Raw genomic sequence first — 13,521 nt, forward strand, 5'->3', positions numbered from 1 at the left:
TTATTAAAATTGACTGATATTTGTAATCTGTGATATATATTGTAAACTATAATTTTATACATCTGTTGGACCAAGTGGTCAATTTATTATTATTATACAAAATTTAAGTAATTCCAATTACAACCATTGCCTTTTTATTATTATTCATGGGACGGTAGTGCAATAAGTTGCCTATCCTCCCGGCCGCTAAGGCCCATTAATCTATTATTGTTAAAGCCGAAGGCGAGCCAACAATCTGTTTAAAAAACTAATACTAATTCAGGATGAACTTTATTTGAATTATTCTAGGATTATGTAAGGATATGTAAGGATATGTAAGGATAAACAATTGTAGATTAATGTAGGTTGAAGTAGGTAGTCTTTTTTAAATTAATAAAATATAACCACAAATTTTATATTATAAATGTTATTTTATTGATAAACACAATTGGTTAGTGGTTACTAACTGCTTAAATCAGATAAAATTTGATCTAAAGCATGAAATTATTTATCAAAGTTTGTAGTTAATGAATAAAAATACTTTGTATAAAGAGCCATACTACACATGATTCACATGGATATTCCAAGTTAAACAAATGAAATAATTTAAAGCAAACATCTACAGCAGATAGTATAGTAATAATTTATATTTAATACAATCGGAAAAAACAATTATTTCTTTAGGATTAGTAGGGGTACCTACAATAATAATAAATGGCTAAATTGGATTTTTTCATTCTGGCGCATAACAATGTGTCTTCAATTTCAGCTACTGAAGTTTTAAATGTCATGAAGCTGTTTTGAGAATCTTTTATTGAGTATTTTATTTGACACTTCTTCCCATTATGATCTTTAGTAATTTTCTTTGCAGTAGGTACTAGTATAACTTGTAATAAATACAATAAAACTGTGTTTTTACCATCTGAAAAATAAAAATTATAAATATTTTTATCAGACATGTACATTAGTAATCTATTAATTAAATGAATAACAAGTATAAATATATATCTGTGACTAAGTAAAATATTATAATCAAGACTTTTGACAAATAAGCTTTTAAGTTTTAAAATAATAAACATAAAGGTGTGTTTATTTGACAAAATATCATGTACCTATATCATTGAATAGATACTGACTGATTCTATAATTTATATTTTGTCATTTTGTCAAATAATTTCCATATATCCAATATTATCTCATATTAATCTATTAATAATATTTTATATTTATCTATTTTTACCCAAACAATGACATTTAACCACTAGCAGCAGTTATTTAATCATAGCTAAATATTTAGCCATGCTTAAAATAAGGGTCTAGGACATTTGGACTTGACCGTTTGGGCGTAACCGTTTGGACATTTTTGGCCTTTTTGGCTTGAGACTTTTGGACGTAGGACTGTTTTGGCGTGAAACTTTTGGACGTAGGATCATTTTGGCGTAAAAAAAGTTACATTTTTAAAAATATTTATTAAAATTATCAAAAAAAATATTCTTTTGTCTAAAATTATGTTTAAAATCTAAAAACAAAAAATACATTACACTACATTTTAACCGAACGTAGAAATATATTATTATTTACTTTAAAGATATATTTAAAGAAATACCTTTTAAATATGATAAGATATCTCTGTTATTATAATCTTAAACTATTTTTAACAGCCTATTATCCGTATCACAATATTTTTTAAATTTTTTTAGTGGACTTCTCCCTGCTTCAAGCTGGTTGTAATATACATCCCGACCGGCTTGAATTTTTTTCAAATTTATTATAAATGACCATAACGTAGGGTGATCACATCCCATTTCAATATTCAGCCTACGATTCGCTGCCTCTGCATGATTATTTGTTTTGTTCTGATAATTTAAAACACGTTCATATAAATTCCACGTTTGAGGTGCAAATCGAGGTTTTCTTCGATTTCGGTTATTACGATTCATTCTACCAATGTAATTATCTTCGAACCATTCCAACATTGAATGTAGTTCCTCAGGTAAATAATTTGAAAGTACATCTATGGCATTATCAAGATCATTTATACAAACGAATGCTAGTGAAATAATCATTATACCTAGTTACTATACTAAATTCTGGATCGTTGGCATATTTTGAAAGCAAATGAAGTTCACCCATTTTTTTTTCTAAAATTTTTAGTTAAGTGAAAAAAACAACCAAATATTTGAGCATTTTTAAAATATTTTTGTACCGAATTAATTACTGTTAATTCAAAATCTAACGATATTGTAACAGGATCTAAACCAGGTTTCAATTTAAGTAACATATCAAACTATTTTTCATATGTTTTAGATTGTTTATTTGGTAATAACACAAAAATAATGGGATGTACACCGCCAAATTGTTCAGCAAGGATCACATAAACTTGTGTAAAAAGGAGAGGTGCCGTCCTAAATGTTCCATCACCAAACCATGTTTTTGAGCGAAATAAAACATCTAAGCTTTTTTGCCTTCCAAAAATTAAAATTCTGTCATTCCCTGGACCACTATCAGCCAATAAAAATTGTTCTTCTATATCTTTAGATGGTGAAAATATTTTATAAGATTCGGGAATCTGCAATGAAATCAGATCTATAAGAGCGTTTGGAATAGCTTGTAGGTATTATTTTTCGTTGTCTTCGGACAGTTTTCTTTAATGTCTGGCTTGATTGAATTATTCCCTAATAATGAAATTATTGTTAATTTTAAAATATGTTTGAAATATTTGAAATAATTTGAAATTTCAGTATAAAATGTGTTCGAATAATGGGGGTAAAATGGGTTTATAAACGGAAAATAATATTTAGTAATAATAACTAGAATATGATAGTTATAACCAACAATTTTGGTTGTGTCCGTGACAACAATTTATTTTGTACTAAGTTGTTGGGTTATTAGAACAATATTTTTGTTGAAAGTCATAATTACTTATGCACAAATAACAATATAATTTTGTATGATTAACAGTATTTAATAACCATAGCATTTTTATAGAATTTTTAATTTATATACGACTTAGTATCTATATATATTATATAACTACTTATTGTATCATTAGTTCGTCTATACATATATATATAATATATATATATATATATATATTATATATATACATGATCAATTAATGAATGACCAAACCTAATAATTTTTAATCATTGAAAAAAAAATTTATTTGTAATAATTACAATTTTACATACCTTGGCTGCTTGAGATAAGTCTATCACACATTCATTAATTACAGTTGAAGTAGGTTCCATCGTTTCCGCTGCTCGCTTTTTTATTCGACAAACCGCGGCATTTGCTTAAATTTTAGCAGCTTCAGCATCATTTGTGTTCATTTATTCTTTTTATAATGTCAAAATCGTTAATTGATGTATGCACTCGAGCTTAACATTCAGTTTTATAGCGACAACGCCAAAATCGGAGAAGACCATTAGAACTCATCGCGTCAAACAAATACATAAAACCATTTTCAACTAAAATATTTCGTTCACGAACCGATTTTATTTGTGAACAAGACATTGTTGCACTTCGTTGTCAAACACTACAATGAAAAATAAGAAACAAATAATGTACCCTATCTTAACTTATTATCGATGATAATAAATTACGGTCGTTATTACAGAACAACGTGATAAACGAAAATCAATTACGATTACGATATTAAGAAATTCCTAGTCTAAAAAAAAGTATTTTTAACAATTATAATATAATAATTCTACGTCCAAATTTCTCACGCCAAAACGGTCAAGTCCAAACAGTCACGCCAAAACGGTCACGTCCAAATGTCCCATTCCCTTAAAATAAAGTAGAACCCAGTGGCCAGTGGTTACAGTTAAATTGAATTTTTGACCCCCTGATATTACAATGATTTAATTATAATAATTACTTTGGTTTATAATGGAAACATCATCTCTTAAAGTTTCAAATAACCTACGATTGGTAGTGTGGTAACACTGGAAGATTTTAGATGTTGTTATGTACGTTGATAATACACTTAGTATTAATATTATAAAATATATACACAGTTGCTCGTTGACCATGTGTTATAAGTGTTTTCTAAGCTTTAAGGCATAATTTAATAAAGAATTAATTAAATATAAATTAGTGTTTTTATTTAATTTATTAAGTGTTAAAACACAACAGGTAGAGTTATAAGCGTTTTTAGTTCAAATTTTTACGAAATCTGTCGAAAACGCGAAAATTTGCAAGTAATTTTGAAGTTGAAAAATCATAAATTTTTTTTCTTTTATAACTAAGTTTTGAAAATTTGGTACAAGGTTCTCTATAAATTTTTCTTCAAATATCTGTAAAAAAACTCTACCGGATTCAGACAAAAAATTTTTATGAGTGTTTGAAATTTAAATTTTTACAAAACCGCGTTAAATAACAGTTAAGCCTCAAACGATTTTTGATATTTGTTATTATTCAAAAAGTATAAGTCGTAGATACTTGAAAATTTTACCAGTTATTAAGATTCGCGTTTTCTTTACGTGATTTAAATTTAATACAAAGTTCCTCATAAGTTATTCTTATAGTGATTAAAAAATTATAAGAATACATAGGCACAATTTTTTTTATTAGCATTTGAAGTTCAAATATTGACAAAAATTCGTCAAAACTATGAATACTTGCAAATTATTTTGTAGGTATATTTCATAAAATTTTTTGTATAAGTAGCTAAGAGTTGAAAATTTAATACAAGGTTTTTCATAAGTTTAGCTTACAATTATTATAAAAGAACTTAAATTTTGTTGTATTCAGGCCATTAAAACATAAACCACCTTTTTCACCAACCACTAGAAATTATATCCTAGGCTGACAAATCATCTTCGTTCAGAATCGTTTTTCGTATACAATGATAACTATCATTGGATTCAAATTTAACACTCCTATAATATATAATAATGATCCATACGGCACCTAATGTACAGCAGAGCGGTACTCACTTGCCCGCTTTTTTAAGTATTTACTTTTTACCTTTAATGTATTATAATATATTCAATAAATTGTTAGTATTCGAGTTGTATCATAGTTAAATGTACAATGTAAAATATGAAGTATTATGAATAAATAAATTTAAATAAACTCTGATTATTTATTTTTAGTCACTGTATATTATAATTATATACTTGGCACAAAATTACAAAATAAAATGTCCTATACAATTTAAATTATGTATGGAAAATAACATCTATTATACAGGCTAAAGTCATCTAAATACTTAACACTGGAAGATAGGCTTTGCTGTATAACTGATATTATATAAGTTATTAAAATATGTTATGATTCTAGGTGAATACATAATGAATGTTGATAATCTTAAGACCGCACAATTAAAATTGTAGTTTGTATTTGGAGGATTGAATACAAACATACATAGTATAAGGTATTAAGGTCAGAAGTGTGGATAATAATATATAGTTCGATATTATTTAAATAAAAATAAAATCTAGGTTTTTGCTTATGTTAAAAAATAACAATTATTATAAGGTTAGCACCCTCACACTTTTTATCCAGGCTTGGGACTGACAACTCATACATAATATTATGTAAGTGAATAGTTGGCGCCTGGCGGTTTATACGTTCCTTTTTGAATCCAATAACAGTCAGATTGTATACTTACAGGTTAAGTTTACAATTTATTTTTAGCTGTGTTATGTTTTGTTTTTTTCCAATTGGAAAATATTTTTACATTCTTTTTAGAATGATAACATATACATCTTTGCAGTTGTTTGGCCATCTTTTTTCTGCAACTATTATGTCATTGGCGCAAACCCAATTGGAAGTTCCTTGTCTCAGGTATGCAATGTAATGGCCAGAACTCGTGTTTTCTCCCATATGTAATATTGCAGCTTGAGTTTTGTATTGTGCTCCAGCAATTTCCAAAATAGAGGTGGGTACGCCACTAAGTTTTAGATCTGTTAACTTGTTGGGAACAAATTGACCATTTACAAATGTTGGAATAAATAGTTTTAGTTGAATTACTATATACTCATTTGCCACTATTATCTGATGTTTATCTTCAGAACTTCTGATGTTATTACAATTATTGCATTTGTAGTCATCTAATGTATTCCAAACATTTTGATTTGTTGAAAATAATGTTTGCAAAGTTTGTGATCTGTGATGTGGAATCTCAAAACGTAGAATCAAACTTGTAGGTGCATTGTTGGCCGTTGTATGTTTACAAGTATTGCAACGAATGGCATACAATTCTTGAAATCCAAATAAAGATTCAAATGTAGGTCTACTACAGTCCATAAGTGCTTCTAAAAATTCTATACAATCTTGTTGCTGTTGCAGAGTATATAATATTGTCTCGTTGTCAAAATATTCTCTGATTGTTCGAGTATCACATGATCCACTATTACTTGTACATTCGTGTAGGCTATGTTGAAGTGTTGGTCCTAGTTGATTATTGTGAATTTCATTTACAAGAGATTGACAATTAAAAAGAACCTGTATGACAGAATAAGCATAACATGATACACCATCAGTATTAGTAAAGCCACAAAATGTACTACTTGATGTTATGTCAACTTTATTCTTAATACTTGATATTTTTATTGTTTTTGGATTTTTTGACACAGTTACATTATCACTTATTGTTTCTAATAATGAATCTGACCTTATGTTGCAATTTTCTGGAACTTTGAGAGTATTACTATTGACCTGAATAAATTGAATATCATTAATTATGATATTATAATCAACTATTTTGGTTGATTTAGTTTTAGTTTCTGGAACCAAAATAGTGTCACTATCAACCTGTATGAACTCAATATCGTCCAAGTTATTATTATTATTCAGGACCTTAGTTGATTTAATCGATTTTTTGGATTTTTCCACAGGAAATCCATCGATTACAGGAACGTTTGGTTTAATAAAATTGTTTTTGACTTCTTGTACAATTTGGTCATCAACAGTCTCAGAATATTTTTCTATTTCCTTGAAAGTATCTATGTCCATAACCAAAATAGGTCTGTGATCACTTATTAGGGACTCGTACACCAAAGCCGCAATGTCAACATTTGTAATGACATTGTCAATGGTTGTTCCGTGATCTGTAGTAATACCGTCAACCAATATTTTGTAATTGAAATGTTTTAATATTTGAACTAGTTGTTTTGGCGGTTTGTTGAAGTTTATATTGAAATCACCAATAAAGATAACATTGTTTTTGGTGGAAGCTACCGTTTCAATGAAATCACAAAGCTTCTGTACAGGAAAATTTGGCGATGAATATATCCCAATATAGGTAATATTTTCAATGATAACTTCAATGGCTTCTAAGTGTGTGTTTTTCTTTTGATCTTGAAGTTGTGCTGCAGGTTATTTCTTTATGATTAATGGATTCTCCAACAAAACAAATAGAACCACTTTTACCATTTGCATGTATACTGTCTATTCTACAGCATTCAGTATGGTTCTTAATGGTATATGTGTCAGTTGATTTTGAACCAGTTTCTTGGAAGAACATTATTTTAGATTGTAAAAGAACGATATCCCCATTAATATGAGCTTCATATTTTTTTAAAGACCTTATATTGTGTGACATGCAGGAGAGTGGCATGTTGTGTGTCACAATTCTAGAAAAGCGCGGAATAAGAGCACAACTTGGTGTCCTGAGTCTGCACATTTCATGTTCAACTTTTGCAGAAGGTTTTGGTGGCTTTGCAGGAAAGTAGTCTATACGCAAACCTTGAGCCGAAGTTGCTCGACTACATCCTACATATAACATATTGCACTTCAAGAGTTTTTGAGGTATATGAAATGCTACAGATTGATATGTGGCACCTTGACTTTTGTGTACCGTCAATGCCAAAGCTTCTACTAAGGGCAATTGCAATCTAGTTACTTTATGGTGCTCTGCATTACCGAGTTGAAATTCTAATTTTATGATTTCAATTGGTGTCCACTTGCACATATCATCTGTGTGTTCGCCTTCGGGTTTAAGTTTGTCTCTTATCTTCTGTCTGGTTAGTGACCCCACCTCTGGCTCATCAAACTTGATCCAAACCCTTTTTGCAACTTCTTTACCTCCTGCAGTCTGTCCTTTGTTTATTTGCATGAGTTCTCCGATTGCACCGTTCACTATGCCGTCTTCGGTTGAAATGTTAGCTATCACCATGTATTTAGCTGTTTCTTTTAAAACTAATCTTAAAGCTAAACCCATAGTCTTTTGTAGTGGCAGTTTCTTGGCAGATTCAATATCCGATCGTTTCGCAGACGTATCAATGGCTTCGGATATGAAACTAACTTGATTCATAGAGTTAAGCACTCTCTTGTTCATTTCATCGACTTCGTTATTAGTAGCCCAAAGATGCATTACTTGTGGTTGAAAAGTAATGTCTAGGTGGGTTATAAGATTTTGGAAATATTTTACATCAGCTTCCTCCAACTGTCCTCTGGCCAACTTTGTTAACATTATTGCAAATTGTTTGTCATCTTTTTGGCGCATTATTTCAGTCAACTCATAAAACTTGAATATTTCCCAAATAGATTTAGTCAATAACATTTCTACAGCACTTGGAAATTTAGACAATATTTCTTCAAAACTATCGTACAATGGTGTTGCTAATACCGGTGCTAATTGAAAGAAATCGCCAAACACTATTACATTTATGTCACCAAATGGTTTATTTATTCTTAATATAGACCTCAATCGTTGATCAATGTATCCAGTGTTTTTATGCCAACCATGGAAATTTCATCAATTATCAAAAGTTTTACATTGGCAAACTGACAACGTAGTGTATTTGAAATATCTGAACTTAACTTTGGTAATAATCCGGCAAATTGATTCAATGGTAGTTTGAACGCGGAATGAAGTGTTAATCCTTTTATTCCATATGCAGCTTTACCTGTTGGTGCTGTCAGCAATACGGGAAGAAGTGACAGATCATCTATATCTGGTCTAAGATTTGCTCCCCTAATTACAGATTGTGCTAATGCTCGTATAAGCATTGACTTTCCAGCTCCCGCTGGTCCAGTGATAAATACTTTCATCGCAGTATGACCTTTTCCCCATAATTGACTTATGACATTAGTTGTATGATATAAGAGTTGGCGTTGACCGTCATTTAGACATCCGATTAAGTCTTTAAACTGTTCATTGTCTATGAGGTGCACTATTATCTTACCACCATCTTTAGGTGAATCTACGTCTGATGTGTTTGTATTTTCAACATAATCTCCAACATCGTTTATTAGTACATCGTCTGGTACCCAATCTTCATCGTCTACAAGCTGATTGTTGTTACGGCCTTGTTCCCTAAATTCCTATTTTATTCATTTTCCTTTATTAAATAAAGTAGTTATTTTTTTTAAGAGGATGCTACCCGTGCATTTGTTGTCTCCGTCTTACACACGCCCGACATACCAAAATTTCGTTCACTAGTTTCAATAGTGGGCTGTTAATTTTGATATTGGAGTAAATTGACCAATTATACAATTTTTATATAATAACATTATCTGTGTTTAAGCATTGGCTTTTATTCTATAGTTTAATTTTCAAACGGGATATGAGCATTTTTAATTTGTGATATTTCACTGCATACTTGCTCATAGTATGCTTGAAAAAATTGAAAAATTGCCAAAAGCACAGATAATGTTCTTACCTAAAAGTTTGATAATAGTTCAATTTAATCTAATATCAAAACTAACAGCACACTATTGAAACTAGTGAACGAAATTTTGCTATATCGGGTGTGTGTAAGACGGAGACAACAAATGCATGTGTAGTAAACCGACGTTTTTAGTATAAAAACGTAGTTCTAAAGTCCAGTGGCCTATAACTATATCACGCCACCGAGTCGGACCACTAATGCCGTGTCCTGATTGGATTAAACACATCACGCCACTTCATAGACGTAGATCATCCGATTCTCCATCACGGCATGTTCCATATAAATATGAGTCCTCATCATAGATTTAATTAAAGTTAGTTAAGAGTCAGTTAGACTTAGTCAGTGTTGTCACTTGCTCTCCGGTAGCTAAGTACTTGTGCTTACGCTAACGAAAGCCTTTTCATTTATTGTTTTAACAAGTTAATAAACATATCAATTATCTTATTAATTTATTGTTAACTTATATACCTCATCTCTCCAACCTACGACGGAACGTGCATTTGTCGTAAAAGAATCGTGCGGTAACTATCACTGGTTACTACACATGGGTAGCGTCCTCTTAATTCTTAATAAATAATAAATATATCTAATATTTTAAAAATTAGGTACAATTAAAATATTAAATAATATCTCCTACTCATAGTGTCTAATAAGTAAAATATGTAAAAAGAACATAGAAAAATAAACTTTAAAATTAATTATGTTTTGTTTACATTTCTTATGAATAAATCGTTCTTTAAACAAATTAATGTTATTTTACTACCAAGAAAAGTAATTAGAATATTGATTTAGTTAATGAATATTAAATTCAATGTAATTTTGTAATTTATTGTTATTTGATTATGATAAAAAATGTGTTAATATTTTTTTCAAACATGACTTAGTAAGACAAAAAACTTAAACTGTTTTTTGTTCTACACACGTTCTTATGTTTTTAATAAAAACTAGTATCATACTTTAGTATTATAAGTAGTTGTTATAAATTCACTTAATTAATATAAGTTCATTACCCTCAAATACATTTTATCACTTCATTAAACGGTATAAAAATATTTTTAATTTAATTATTTTTATAGAAAACACATGGATATAAATACATATTATGATATAATATAAGTTGTTAGACAACTATCAATCCCTTTATTTCAGATTTATGACTTAACCAAGTTTACACTAACCTATTGATACACAAATTTAAACCACATTCATATGTCAATAATATTATCCATTCAATTACCCAACAAAATTGACTGATTTAAATGTTATATAAATAATTATTACAGTAATATTCAATAACCAAATGCTAAATATTTTATGGAAACAAAAAAAAACGTTCAATATCTAAAATTAAAGAGCTTTATTTATATTAAACTATTATAGGTATTTATTATTGTTTAACATGAAAATTATAATATACGAGTTCTTTGTAATTGGTAATCGGTCAAAAAGTCCGAAAATACAAATAATTCTATTAAATTTTCATTTATAATTATATAATTTATTATTCATTTTAATCAATTTTAATAGGTAACTAGATACATGTATTTAATGTCTAGAATCTAGATCTATATAATGTTTGTTCTTTTTTTATAATAATCGTGGTAATATTGATATTGATTATTGCTTGTAGGTACATAATATAATTTTAAGGTAGATAACATGTAGACATACAGCCACATATCATAGCGATAGATATATCTTAGAATTTAGATCATATACGATCTAAGAGATATATAATATAATATAATATATAGGTAATTAACTATAGTATATTTCCGTTTTATTTTTTTTAGTCATACGAAATAATAAGAATAAGAAAATAGAAAAAACATAATAATATAATACGTACCTATATGTAAGTTTTTTTTTAATACCTACTTAAATATCACTATGCACATATCGAATATTTAAATATAATAATATTTATATTAGGGTCCTGTTAATTATAATCAGAGAGTCATAATAATGCTCAAAGAGTGGAAGTTTATTTAAATTTATAACATATTGAATTATTATTATCTTCATTAACTTACATTTGAGAATACTTACCTATACATTGTGCTATTTCAATTATTGCATTGAAATGTCTTGTCTATAGTAAAGTTGTCTATACTCACATCGGTTGGAGTTGGAAATTCATTGGTCAACATATATTCTATTCTGACAAAACAATTTCAATGAAAAAAATTAAATAAATCACACGTGCAGGCTACAATTAATATGCAACTCACACCAGAAACCACTATTAAACTAATAAAAATTAAAAAAGTAAACATACCTTGACAAAACGAGAGAAACTCATTTCATTGGGCTTCGAATGCAAACAGTTTCGTTGATAAATTAAACTAATCACTAGGTTATTCGATTACATTATATTAACAAAATACAATAAAAACAACTAGGCATAGGTAACGTTTAATTTTAACAAAAATTAAAACTCACTAAAAAATTGAAAATAATTATAATTATGTGCCTGCCATACTGCAATATGCAGGCATTAATATTACACTTAATATTCACCTATAACGAATAAGAATATAAAAAAGTCGGATCCTCTCGCGTTATCAGTGTCATCCATGATTTAAGATCTTAAATCATGGTGTCATCACATCGCTCTATCATACGTTGTTCACGTGTTTTCGAAGAAAAATATGGCACCAATTATTTAAACTATTATTCACAGCGCATCGTAATAGTTTACATGGCAATATAATAATGTATAGCCGCACATTTTTATCCAACATTCAATACCAAAAAACCAAAGATAGCATAAAAAGATTCAAGCTGTAAGCACAAAATTAAGTAAATCTAGAATCACAGATATATTGAATAATTATATTTATTCCATTCATCGATGTCTAATGTAGTAATGTCTATAAGTTTAAATATACCCATAGACTTATAATATAATATTATAAGTCTATGAATATACCATTACAATTTACAATTATGAATTAATTAAATGTTTTGATAATCACAATATAGGTACACTATACACATTACACGTCATTATACTATATACACCTATAATACAGTATACACTGTAATATACTTATCCCAACAAAACATTAATGTAAAATGATAGCCAAGTTCAATTAAATAATATGCTTTGGTTGTTGACTTCACCGACAAAAGAAGTGAGATCCAAATGGATGCCAAGTTCAATGGTCAGTCCTGAAATTTATTTATAACAACATAAAATATAATTTCTTCTTATCACTTAGGATAATGTTTTGAAGCCTAAGGTCTGACTTGGCTAGTTGTCATATACGAATTATTATTAAGTATCAACCAAAACAGTCATGGAAGAGCACTGTGTTGGATAGCTAGTTTCTACCAGCAAGCCAAATTTTTAGAAGGATAAAAAAGAACTTACAACTTTAGAACTTGCGAAGGCTATAACATAATTCGTATATGGAAACTAGCCAAGTCAGACCTTAGGCTTCAAAACATTATCCTATGTGATAAGAAGAAATTATATTTTATGTTGTTATAAATAAATTTCAGGACTGACCATTGAACTTGGCATCCATTTGGATCTCACTTCTTTTGTCGGTGAAGTCAACAACCAAAGCATATTATTTAATTGAACTTGGCTATCATTTTACATTAATGTTTTGTTGGGATATCATTACTTTTTTGTAAGTAAATTATTAATAGCTATTAAATCATATTAAAATAATTTTCAAATGGTTTTTAATAAACTATTGTATTTTCCTACATAAGTATAAAAAAAAATTAATTTAATTTAATTTTTTTTTTTTTTTTTTATTAATTTAATTTTTCAATTTAAGTCAACACTACATTAAATTAGAGGCAATTAATTAATTAATTGAAAAATAAAACATAATAGATAATTAATTGCAAAATTATAATAAAATCAATTGATAAAAAATTAAAAAATTAAAAAAATTAA

General features: G+C 28.4%; 1 pseudogene; it reads right to left on the bottom strand.

The window, feature by feature from the left end:
* Nucleotides 1–1,568: 1,568 nt before the first annotated feature.
* Nucleotides 1,569–3,495, bottom strand: LOC126553980 (uncharacterized; annotated as a pseudogene).
* Nucleotides 3,496–13,521: the final 10,026 nt, after the last annotated feature.

This window comes from Aphis gossypii, unplaced genomic scaffold (assembly GCF_020184175.1).
Source record: "Aphis gossypii isolate Hap1 unplaced genomic scaffold, ASM2018417v2 Contig00392, whole genome shotgun sequence".
NCBI classification, from domain to species: domain Eukaryota; kingdom Metazoa; phylum Arthropoda; class Insecta; order Hemiptera; family Aphididae; genus Aphis; species Aphis gossypii.